Raw genomic sequence first — 13,120 nt, 5'->3', positions numbered from 1 at the left:
TACTTTTTAGCTTACTCTCTGTTGCTATGTTTAAACACTGTGACCAAAACCAATTATTCATTTCAGCTTACACTTCCAGGTAACAGTCTTTGGTTAAGGAAAGTCAGATCAGGGAGTCAAGGGGGAAGCCCAAGGTTAGGAACTGAAGCAAAGACCATAGAGGAGTACTGAAGGATTGCTTGCACTGTCTGTCTTTCTTAGACAGCTTTCTTAGCCAGCTCAGCTCCACCTACACAAGGAAACTGATACCCACAGTGCGGTTGGATGGATCTTCCTACATCAGTCATCAGTCGGGACAGTTTCTCACAGACATGGCCTCAGTTAACTCTGATCAGTGCAACTTTTCAGGTGAATTTTCCTCTTTCCAGATGATACTAGGTTATATCAAGATGACAATAAAAGCTAGCACAATCCATTTCCTTTCAATCTGATAAACATATCATGGTTAAAAACCTAATCTTTCCTTTCTTGTCCCCAAGATCTCAAGTTAGTGTCATAATTTAGAAAACAGTCCAACTTAAAAGTCTCGTGGTGCACAGGGTTAGGGAGCACTTGCTCTTTTCTGCCTCTGGGGCCCTTGCCGTTTCTGTTAACTAATGATTAGACCCACTTGACTGCAGTGGATGCAGAGACCCATAGCAACACAGGGTTCTGAGAATAAGTAACAGTGGCATGTCTAACCACTAACAAAGTGTTTATACCATCCTTTTGTGATCACATGGAACACGAGAAAGACAAAGTGAAAATAATGTAAGAGTCAGAAGATAGGAATAAGGGCTATCAAATGTTTCCTTTGGGGCTATATACAATGGTGATTATGGCTCTCAAAAGGTGTGGTTATCTGCAAAGAGATGGGACCATCAGCCGCCAAGCGTAGATGGGGTTGGGACTCAGGGTGCCCTGCCCCTCACTGCTGAACTGTTTGCTACAGATAGATTCAGGGGGAGGGAAAACCATTGCCCTCAGGTGTGTACCTACTGGTGAGGTCTCCGGGCTCCAAGGGAGAGTTCCAACCCAGTGATGACACAGATGGCCCAAATGTCATGAGTCTGGGAATGGGACAGGTAGGGAAGAGGTAACGTTGGGAGGAGTAGGAGGGACATAAGAGAGTATGGGGAGCAGAGGGCATCGGAGTGCGTTGTATACATGTTTGAAATTGTGGATGAGCAAAATTATTAATAAATAGAGAATTAGATTCATTATCCACATGTTTCACATATTGAATTTCACTGATATTTATTGCTTATTATTTCCTAGGAGTGACTGATTTCCTTGAACCACAGAGTACCCTGCAAGCATTGTCCTGAGCCTGCTGAGTTGCCAGAATAGCTACACAGAAAGTCTTGTTTTCTGCATAGACTTTTGGCACAACATATCACACCATGTAGTCAGTGGGGCTGCTTATTCACCCTCCAGCAGCTCTTCTCTATCTCAGTTGGGGTTGTGGTTTTTTGTTTGTTTGTTTGTTTGTTTGTTTGTTTTTGCTAGTTGGGCAGAGACCACTTGCTCAGCCGCTTCTAAAGTGACATTGACTTTCTGACACAGTTGGATTCACGGAGATGGTCGTGCAATCACTGATGTACAAGGATTACCTGACCTCTCACAGTTGACCAGGCAAGAATGAGGCCACTCCAGTAGTCTGGCATCAAAGAAGAAAGCTGGGCACAGTCCTAATAACTATCATTTGTCATAGCACATAAAATAGTTGGTAGGATACCTGTAGTGTCCTGGAAAGATAAGGGCGCACATTTCCTAAGAACCTGTTGTATGGCAAGTGTGTTTAGATCCATTAAGATTTGGTATTTCAGGCCAGGCCGTGGTGGTGCATGCCTTTAATTCCAGCACTCAGGAGGTAGAGGCAAGTGGATCTCTGTGAGTTTGAGGCCAATCTGATCTACGGGGCTAGTTCTAGAACAGCTAGGGCTGTTGTACAGAGAAACCCCATCTCAAAAAACAAACAAGAACGAAAACAACAACAACAGAGAGAGAGAGAGAGAGAGAGAGAGAGAGAGAGAGAGAGAGAGAGAGAGAAGGATTCAGCATTTCCCCTGGCCTTCACAGTATGTGTATAAATTCCATGATATTTCTCTTTTACTAATAAAGAAGGGCAATGCAACTTGATCAAATAACCTGCAGTTATTGTTTAAGTGGAAAGTCACAAATGAGAGCCAGTTCACTGCCATATATTACCACAGCTGTCCCTCACTTTTGAGAAGCTATGTTTCCGAGTATTTCCTTCTTACGTAAACTCCTTCAAGAAACACTTGCTATTAGTTGTGGTGGCATCCTATTTAAGTATCTTGAAGCAAATTCGGTTGGCAGGTTTTGCAGGACTGTGAGATGGGCATACATGTACCGGTGTTGACTGAATCTGTGGTATATGGAGGTGTGCACCCAGCACATGGCCACATCCCACACGGTGCAGTGGGATGACTTCATACAGATACAGAGCAACAGTGACTTCCCCTTCCCTCCTTCTGCAGAGCAACCTAATTGGCTCCTCAACACTCATCTTTCCTCTCTAATCCCCTCTTTACACCACAGCTAAGGAAGTTTCTACAGCACAAGTCAAACTTTTGCACATGAATTAAGTCTAAACTCTTCAGAATGAGTCTATTGCATGCTACTATATATACCATATATACACTCTAATACTACTATGAATGGGAAAATAATGAACCAAACAGCCTAATCTGTACCACTCTCAAGTGTATGTTCTAAAAGAAGGAGATCGATAATGCAAACTGATAAATACATTTCATTTTATATCATATGATTTTTAAATTAGTACAAGTTGTGGCTGTGAGTTTAGGTGAACAGTTCGCAATTTTATTTTATTTCATGTTCCACTGTGTGTGTGTGTGTGTGTGTGTGTGTGTGTGTACGTGCCTAAGCATGTGTGTGATGGGGTGTACGCATGCGCATGGGGATGTGGCACGCATACCAGAGTGCACATGGTGAAATCAAAGGGGAAATTTTGGAGGTTTATGCCTTACCCCATGTGGATTTCAAGGATTTAATTCAGGTTGTTAAGCTTGTCAGCAAGTGTCTTTATGTGCTGAGCTATTTCATCAGCCCAGGGTTTACCATTTTAAATAAGGTGGTCAAGTGGTATTTGAACAAAGAATGTGAAAGGAGAGACAGTTAGCTATTTGGAGACCGGGGAAGAATGTATCAGGCCAAGGGAACCATCAGTGCATGGAGCCTGAGAGAGTTGCTTGCTGGGGGTACTATAGAAAAAGCAACGGGGGCACATCAATGGAGAAGAATTCGAAAGTGAAGTCCTATCTTCTACCCTGTAAGGATTTTCACTCTTATACAAAGTAAAATAGAGAGCCACTGGCCATGAGATGCAGCAGCTGTGACTTTTAAGGGTCAGCCTGCTTTGGTGTGCCTTGATAATGGGGTGGGAGAATGGACGCACTGGCCAGAGATACTGCAGGAGGTCAGCTGAGAGGATCGTGTTGGCAGTGCGCACTCACCAAATCTGGGGTAGTTCTTACAGTAAACCCAGCAGAACTGCTTGATGGATTAGATGTGAAGTAGACCCCAAAAAGACAGGTCAAGGTTTTAGACCAGCACTGCTGTCATTGGAGAAGATGGGTGAGGTGTCAGGGAGGTGGGCAGAAAAGGTCAAGACTCACTGCCTGTCTGTCTGCAGTAGCTGCTGCCCTCCCAGATGGGAAACTCAGTTTGACTTTGAATCGCTAAAGAGCCATCATTTATAATTCTTAAGACCAAAAAATTAGGAATAATTCATGACTGCTAATTTTCCCGCTCTCCTCTGTCCAACCTATCAGTTGTAAGGGTTCGACCTCCCAGTCTATCAGCAGTCACAGGTTTTTATCGTCCCTTTCCTCGGAGTTGTCACCAATCCCCCTTTGCCTCTGCTCTCGCCTCTGGAGCATGCATGCTTTGTATACTACACAGAGGTACGGTTGCCTTTTCTGTCCAGTCTCAGAATTCCTGGGTTTTCCTTGGAGTGTTTAGATTCTTTATGTTTTTGGAAAGACTGTCTGAATGGATCTAGCGTATCCATTTTACTGGATGTTTTCAGTGGTCACTTTTGCTTTGTTTTCTCTTTTTCCTGCTATCTTGGATTAGTTCTCTATTTGTTGAATTTTTACAGTTCTATTTTAAGTTATACCGATTTATGGTTTTGTAGGCACATTTTCTGCCTTATTTTAAGGGTTGCTTTAGTGATTATAACAAACATCCTAAACCTTTCTGTTTTGCACATACTTCATGTTACTTTACATAAAGCATAAGAAGCCGTCATTGCCAGAGCTCTGTTTACCACCCTCCCAGCGTCTTACGCCTACATTGTCCTGTGCGTGGTATCCGCCTATCATAGAAAACCCACAGTGAGGTAGTCATTACCTTGTGTGGTTTAAAGGGCATACTGTTCTGCTCAGATTGACATAACAAATTACCACATTATGGGTGTAGAAATTATATACATCGCTTTTCTTCCTGCTCTGCAGGCTAGAAGTCTATGATCCAAGTTATGAAATACTTTGGTTTTGGTAATGACACTCTTCCACATTTATGTCTGGACATCTGGTATCTCTGCCTCTTCTTATATGAACCACAGTTGTGTTGTTAAAACTCCGCTGTTAAAACTACATTTAACCCTGATGACCTCCAGAAAGGTTGAGAATGTTTGTTGTAATCATGATTCCAAGAACATTAGACGTTCAAGCTTCAGTATTGGGATTTTGGGAAGGAACAAATTCATCCCCTTATAGTCAGACATATTTTAAGGAAATCCTGGGAACTAAGAACCTGTTTTTTGTATTACCTACATAATGATAATTTTCATTTTTTTTGCAGAGTTTGTCTGTCTGGCAACTTCTTTTTAAACCGAGTGACTACTCTTGGCTTATCGTATAGTGCAGGTCAATTGACAAAAATCGTTGTCTCTTTAATTTTCATGTATTTACTTTACATTCAGATTATTTCTTCTCAATATAGAAATTATGGAAAACTGATTCTTTTTTCAACGTATAAAGGAGTAATTGTTTTCCTGTGCTTTGATTAGTATGCATAATATCTGTCTGTTGGAGAATTGCAAAAGGCATCAGCCATTTTCAGAAATGGAACCCCTGAATGTTCTTTTTTAAAAGTCAATGAGATTTCTTTATTTCCATGATAGAAACTTTCCTGCAAGCTTCAATTGCTCTAGAGTAGGAGCTGAAGGCCTGCTTGCTTGATGTGTCTCATGCCTCCCTCTTTTCAGTTTGAACAGCTCTCACCTTTGCTTGTTCATGCCCACTCTCTGCAACCAGTCACGTTCTGTGTGTATGAAGTGCTTTCCCTCCATAGTTTTTGCATCTGCTATGAATGTGTAAGCTTAATGTCATCTTCAACAAGCCCTTCCCTGGCCCCCCATTCTAAAAATCACCACCCTTCCTTCAGAAACTTCCCTGTTTCTTTGGGAGCACTAATCACTGTCTCTCAGCATACCTATTATAATTACTTATTGACTGTCCCCCCCCCCCCCCCTCTCGTTTTTGCGAGACAAGGTTTCTCTGTGTAAAAGTCCTGGCTGTTCTGGAAGTAGCACTTGTTAGACCAGGCTTCCTTGAACTCACAAAAATCTGCCTGTCTCTGCTTCCCAAGTGCTGGGATTAAAGGCATGCATTACTGCCACCCAACCCTGTATCTTTCATTTTTAAGATTTTTTTTGAAAATACTTTTTTTGTATAATATATTCTGATTATGGTTTTTCCTCCCCCAAATCCTACAAGATCCTCCACTTCTGCATTCACCCAAATACACAACTTTTCTTTTCTCTCTCATTAAAATACAAATAGGCATATAATGTTGGTGATGATGATAATAATAACAACCAAAGCAGAACAGGACAAAAAAAAAAAAACAAGTCTAAGAAAAAACGTAAGGAGCACAAATAGATGCAGACACACATACACACACACACAGAAATCACATAAAAGCACAAAACCAGAAGCCTATATATACATATATACAATGCATGCAAAGGACACATAAAGTAAACATTAAACAAACACACAAACAAACCTGACAAAGCATTTTGAGGCCATGAGCCTCTCCAAACACCTTCAGGTTGGTTTTGTTTTGGCCATCTACTGATGGGGATGAGCCTACTCTTAAGACTAGATCATATACCCAGTGAGACTCCATTGGGAAAAAAACTTTTTATTTGCAACTATTTATCAATTGGAGATAATTTCAAAATTAAATGTAAGGGCTTGTGTCCATGTTCCCTCTCAGCACTGGGACCTGTGCAGGCCCTGTGCATGCTGCCATAGTCTCTGGAAGTCCTTATGAGCATTACTTCTGCCTTGTTTAGAATGCCTGGTTTCCTTGGTGTCCTCCATCTCTTCTGGCTCTTGCAGTCTTCCCACGTCCTCTTCCATAGGGTTTCCTGACCCCGGAGGGAGGGAATTGATGAAAATATCCCATTTAGTGCTGAGTGTTCCAAATGTTGTCACTCTCAGCACGTGGTCCAGCTGTAGGGCTCTGTATTCTCTTCTAAGGGGAAGCTTCTCTGCTGATGACTGAGTAAGACACTGCCCTATGAGTATAGCAGAATGTCATTACAAGCCATTTATTGCTGTTTCTTTAGTAGTATTAGGTTTTCCCCAGCTTCATGCTCTATCTAGTTTCAGGTTCTTCACCATCCTAGTAGTATCTGGGATGGGCCCATCTCATGGAGCAGGCCTTAAGTCTGATCAAATATTGCTTGGTCACTCCCACGAGCTTTATGTTACTATTGCACTGGTGTGCCTTGCAGGCCGGTCACCATGTAGATAAGGCTCGTAGCTGGGTTGGTGTTCACCTTTCTCCTTTGGTCGAATGCTGAGTACCTTCCAGTACCAAAGACATTATTTTTTCTGTCTGTGTATGTGGTGGTTAAGATTTATCAATTTGCCTATGTTGAGCTCTCCCTGCGTCTCTGAGATGAACCCTACTCAATTATGGTGTGTGGTCTTTTTGATGTGTTCTTGGATTCAGTTTGCAAGTATTTTCTTGAGAATTTTTGCATCTATATTTAAAAGTGAAACTGATCAAAAATTGTCTTTCTTTGTTGGGTCTTTATGTGGATTAGGTATCAAAGTAACTGGTCACCTCATGAAAAGAATTGGGCAGTGTTCCTTCTGTTTCTATTTTGGGGAGTATTGGCAATAATTTGCTCTGGGCTTTTATTTATTTAATTCATTTATTTTGTGGTTGGGAGACTTTTTTTTCTTTTTGTCTTATGTTATTAATGTTGTTGTTAATCTATTCATTTTACATCCAGGTCACAGCCTCTCCCCTGTCTTCCCCCCTCCCATCCCCCAGTCCTTTCCCCTTCCATCTCCATCCAGGAAAGGGCAAGTTTCCTATGAGTATCGTTTGAATGCGGCATATCTTGTTACAGTAAGACTAGGCTCCTCCACATGTATTAAGGCTGAACAAGGCGACCCAGTTTGAGAAGCAGGGTCCCAGAAGCCAGTAAAAGAGTCAGAAACAGCCCCGTTGCCCCTATTAGGAGTCCCGTAAGAGGACCGGGTTACACTACTGGAACATATATGCAGTGTCTAGGTCACTCTTATGCAGGCTCCTTAGTTGTTGGTGTGCTCTTTGCAGCCCCGACAAGCTCGTTAGTTGATTGTGTGAGGGGTCTTTTACCCCTCTGGAAGTATTCCAGAACTAACTCCACCTAAAGGTTGGCTGTGGGTTTTTTGTATCTTCCTACGTGAGTTGCTGGATGAAACCTCTCTGATGACAATTGGGCTAGGCACCAATCTGGTCACTGGAGACTGCTAGTTCAGGCCAGTTATCCACTATTGCTAGGAGTCTAAGATGGGGTCCTTCCCATAGTCTCCTGGGAGAGTCCCTTGCACCAGGCTTTCTCGGTTGGGAGACCTTTAATGACTGCCTCTATTCCGCTAGGTGTTAGAGGTCTGTTTTCATTGCCTATCTGATCTTGATTTAACTTTGGTAGGTGGCTTGTATTAAAAATTATCCATTTCTTTTAGATTTCCAGTTTGGAGTATAAATTTTTAAAATATGTCCTTATGATTCTCTGGATTTCTCCAGTGTTTGTTGTTATGTCCCCCCTATTTCTTTCTTCCTCTCTCTCTCTCTCTCTCTCTCTCTCTCTCTCTCTCTCTCTTGCTTTAATTTGGGTCTTCTACATCTATCTTTTAGTTGATTTGACTAAAGATTTGTCAATCGTATTGATTTTCTCAAAGAACCAGCTCTGTGTTTCATTAATTCTTTATATTTTATTGTTATTTCTATTTTATAGATTTTATCCTAAAATTTAATTATTTCATGTCATCCACTCCTTTTAGGAATTATTTCTTCTTTTTGTTCTAGAGCCTTCAGATGTGCCATTACGTTACTAGTATGAGATGGCTCCAATGTTTTGTGTTGTCACTTAGAATTGTGAACTTGCCTCTTAGAAACTTCATCATGTTCCATAGATTTGGGTACATTATGTTTCCGTTTTCATCCAATTCTAGAAAGTTTTGATTTCTTTCTTCCTGACACGTTTATTATTTAGTAGTGAGTTGTTCCACTTCCATAGGTTTGTAAGCCTTCTGTTGTTGATACCCAGCTTTAATTTGTGGTGGTCAGATAGGATACAGGGTATTATCTTAATTTTCTTGTCTCTGTTTGAACTTGCTTTCTGTTTGAATATGTGGTCAGCTTTGGAGAAAGTTCCATGAGCTACTGAGAAGAAAGTATATTTTTTGGTTGTTTGGGTAAAATGTTCTGTAAATACATGTTAGGTCCATTTGGTTTATGACATCATTTAGTTCAGCGTTTTTCTGTTTAGTTTTTGTCTGGATGACCTGACCCATCTCTTGTGGAGACCGGGTGTTAAATTCACCATCACTGTGTGAGGGGCGGTATATGATTTTAGCTGTAGTAGTTTTTCTTCTATGGACTTGGGTGCCCCTGTGTCTGGTGTATAAGGTGTTCAGAATTCCAGTGTCCTCGCAGTGGGTTTTTCCTTTGATGCGTATATAGGGTCCTTCTCTATCTCTTCTGATTAGTTTCGGTTGGAAGTCTGGCTACACCAGCTTGCTTATTAGTTCTGTTTATTAAAACTGTCTTTTTTCCCACCATTTACCCTGAGGTGATTCCTATTCTTGATGTTAAGGTATGTTTCTTGTATGCAGCAGAAGGCTGGATCCTGGTTTTGCATCCACTCTGTTAGTCTGTGTGTTTTCATTGGGAAATCGAGACCACTGATGTTGAGATTTAGCAATGAACCATGTTTGTTGTCTTCTGTTATTTTGTTGTGGTGTTGTGTCTTTTCCCTTTCTTTTGATTTGCTAGTCTGGGATTATTTATTCCTTATATTTTCTTGGGTGTGATTTATCTCTTTTTACCTCTTCAGGTTGAAGATTTCCTTCTAGCACCTTCTTTAGAGCTGTATTGATAGCTTAAATCTGGTTTTATCATGGAATATCTTATTTTCTCCATCTATTGTGATTGAAATTTTTTTGCTGAGTATATAGTAGTCTGGGCTGGCATTTATGGTCTCATAGCTTTTTGGACATCTGTCCAGGCCTTCTGGCTTTTAGAGTCTCCATTGAAAGTCAAGTGTTATCCTAATAGGTCTGCTTTTATATGTTACTTGGTCTTTTTTTTTTCCCCTTGCAGATTTTAATATTCCTTCTTTGTTCTGTACTTTTAGTGTTTTGATATTGAGGGGGCTTTCTTTTCTGGTTCAGTCTATCTGATGGTTTGAATGCTTGATAGCCATTTCCTTTTATAGGTTATAGAAATTTTCTTCTATGCTATTGTTGAAAATATTTCTGTACCTTTGACCTGGAATGCTCCTTCCTCTATTCCTATTATTTTTATATTTGGATTTTCATCATGTCCCAGTTTTTCTGGATGTTTTAATGCCAGGATTTTTTTTTAGATTTAACATTTTCATTTCCAGTTTTACTTCAGTGTGCGGTTTAGTGATTCCATTTCCACTCTTCTATGTCTTGAACTTTGTTTTTCATTTTGTTCCACTGTTTGTGTTTTCCTAGATTTCCTTAGTGGATATATTTATATCCTCTTTAAGGTCCTTGAACATAATCATAATAGGTGTTTTGAAGTCCCTGTCTTATTCTTCAGTTATATTGCATTTCTCAGGGCCTACCTGTTAGCGTTGTTAGGCTTGAGTGGACACATATTGTCGTCATTGTTGCTGTGTTTTCATGCTGGTGCCTGGGCAACTGGGTTTGGGATGGTTTGGGAATTCTAGTGTTGATGTCTAGTTGGGTAGGTTTTTCCTTCTTTGCTTTCAGATACCCTCTTTTGATCTTAAGTGTACCAGACATGGGTCATCAAATAGGGAGTCTTTCTGAGTCCCTGCCATATGCGGCTCCTGTCTCCCAGGTAGAAGATGTTTCTAGGTATTGGGAGCTGACAGAAGGAGTGGGGATGGGATATAAAAGGAGGGGGACTAAGAGGGTCCATATGAGGGAGGGAAGCTGGGTCTGCCGTGAGCGTCTGTGGAGTCCTCCAGGAATGGGGGAAGAGAAGAAAGACAGCCTGGTAAGGGTGTTCTGCTGCAGTGCTGGGTATTAGAGAAGGACAACAGGAAGAACAGTTAAGATCACTACGTGATTCTCAGGCCATTGAGGACCCAGTGAGTGGAGAGAGAGAGAGAGAGAGAGAGAGAGAGAGAGAGAGAGAGAGAGAGAGTTCAGGTGTTGGGACCTGCCAGTGTCAAAGGAATGAGGTAAGGGAGGAAGGCTATAGGAAACCATCCCTGGCATTAGGGACAGAGAGAAAGGAGAGGCCACAGCACCCAGTCTGCCACAAAGGTGGGATAAGAATGGAGAGCTGGAATTGCAGTATGGGAAGAAAAGTGAAGCTTGTTCGCCTGACTCCCTGCCCAGCATGGCGAGTGGTTGTCCTGGGAGAGAGAGCCTCCAATGTCGACTAATATGGTTCTATAGAGATAGTTTTAATGAGAAAAGAAATTTTATCTGTCTTGGTTGCACTGACCCCTGTGCTCATTCACTAGGCTCGAAATACTCAGTTCGCGTTGGTAGAAGCCGTGAAAACTGTTAGCACTCTAGACTATATTTGAGTTTTGACATACTGTCTCCCCTTGTAAGAAAAAAATACTTTTATTTATCTTTGTATCCTGTTCTTAAAATGGTAAACAGCACAAAATAACCGTATATCAGATGTTTGTCTCACAAATAAATGAGCTAATTAACAACTAAAAATACATAAAATTCCAGTTCTGCTGGTGAGGGAACTAACTGCTTTGAATTAAATTAGGATTTATCCACTTACTAATGAAAATTGTACTATGTGAAGCTAATGTTGAAGTTGTGAAAAACCAAGCGTCGTTTGCAACATCTTTTAGTGACGTTTACACCATCCAGGGAACTGCTGTGTTGAACTTTCTACTCCTTCCAGCAGCATGTTTTCTTTCATTTTTCTTCTTCTTTTTAGAATTTCCTGCATGAATGCACTATTTACATCATTCCCACCTCTTCCTTCTCCCCTCCAACTCTTTTCATGCCGGCCCCCACAATAATTAATGATTTCTTCTTCTGTAAAGTATGCTAATGTTCTCTCTCTCTCTCTTTCAAATACAAACACATGCTCTATTGAAGGAAATTAGTGTTGCTTGTGTGTACATGTGTTTAGACTGGCCAATTACAATTGGCTAACCTATTCCTAGAGAAAATTGATTTTTCCCTCCCTCATCAGTCTCCTGTATTCATGTTTTCATGGGACTTTTGGGTGGGAGTAAAGCCATTTTTTTTTTGTTTTTTCCCTTCTGGATAAGAAAACTAGGTAAGGCCAGACTGTGGTGGCACACGCCCTTAATACCAGCACTCAGGAGGCAGAGGCAGGAGGATCTCTGAATTTAAGGCCAACCTGGTCTACAAAGTGAGTTCCAGTACAGCCAGGATTGCACAGAGAAATCCTGTCCCAAAACAACAACAACAAAAAGAAATAAGAAAGAGGGAGGAAGAGGACAAGGAGAAGAAGGAAGAAGGAGGAAAGGAGGAGGAGAAGGAGAAGAAGAGGAGGAGGAGGAGAAAAGGAGGAGGAGGAGGAGGAGCAGATGGAGGAAGAGGAGAAGGAGGAGGAGGAGGGGGAGGGAAAGAAGAAGAGGAAGAAGAAGAAGAAGAAGAAGAAGAAGAAGAAGAAGAAGAAGAAGAAGGGGAAGGGGAAGGGGAAGAGGAAAGGGAAGAGGAAGGGGAAGAAGAAGGGGAAGAAGAAGGAGAAGAAGAAGGAGAAGAAGAAGAAGAAGAAGAAGAAGAAGAAGAAGAAGAAGAAGAAGAGGAAGAAGAAGAGGAGGAGGAGGAGGAGGAAGAGGAGGAGGAAGGGGGAGGGGGAGGAGGAGGAGGAGAAGGAGAAGGAGAAGGAGAAGAAGAAAAAGAAGAAGAAGAAGAGGAAGAGGAAGGGGAAGGAGGAGAAGGAGAAGGAGGAGAAGAAGGAGGAGAAGAAGGAGGAGAAGAAGAAGGAGAAGAAGAAGGAGAAGGAGAAGAAGAAAGAAGCAGCAGCTAAACTAGATAATTAAAGAGCCAAAATTACTGGCGTGGTAATACATAATAGCCCCATTGAGGAGCTAAAGCAGGAAGATTGTGAGATTTAAGTCAGTGTGGGTGGAATAATGAAACCCTATAACAAAACAAAACCAACAAAAACAAGGACTTGGTAGGTAGCTCAGTGCATGGACTATTATGCTTTTATGTGTGTTGTGCATACATTTCACTGCATCCTCAGATTCTAAGTCCATTTCCTAGTACATTTAGTACTCAAAAAACACTAAGTAACTCCATTCATATAAAAACTTCCATGTCTTTCTGAAAGGTCATTTAAATATTTGTTTTGTGAACTCCTAATGTGCTTCCCATAAAAATTAGCATTAAATGTAGACATTTGCCGTATCTACTAAGATACTAATATATCACCCCTGTGCTCTATGGGAATTGTAATTTTTTTCCTGAGGCTCTAGAATATGCTTTAGTACAGTGACCCAAAGTTGAACCAAGAGGAAGCACATACTTCAAAACTGCATGCTTTTATTATTTTTTTTAATTGAAATGACCCAGCAGCTTTGGCATTATTTTGATGAATTTCCACATAATTGTTCTCAGTCGAAGTT

At 41.2% G+C, this 13,120-nt stretch overlaps 1 protein-coding gene across 6 annotated transcripts in view; it reads left to right on the top strand.

The window, feature by feature from the left end:
- The window catches only part of Fggy (FGGY carbohydrate kinase domain containing), a 370,316-nt gene that overhangs the window by 239,902 nt on the left and 117,294 nt on the right, over nucleotides 1-13,120 (top strand). The gene's annotated exons all lie outside the window — the stretch shown is intronic.

Source organism: Microtus oregoni, unplaced genomic scaffold (genome assembly GCF_018167655.1).
Source record: "Microtus oregoni isolate MIOR12 unplaced genomic scaffold, Mior012 000005F_ref0000423, whole genome shotgun sequence".
Taxonomy (NCBI): domain Eukaryota; kingdom Metazoa; phylum Chordata; class Mammalia; order Rodentia; family Cricetidae; genus Microtus; species Microtus oregoni.
Note: the sequence above shows the minus strand (reverse complement) of the source record. Positions and strands in the feature narration are given on the sequence as shown.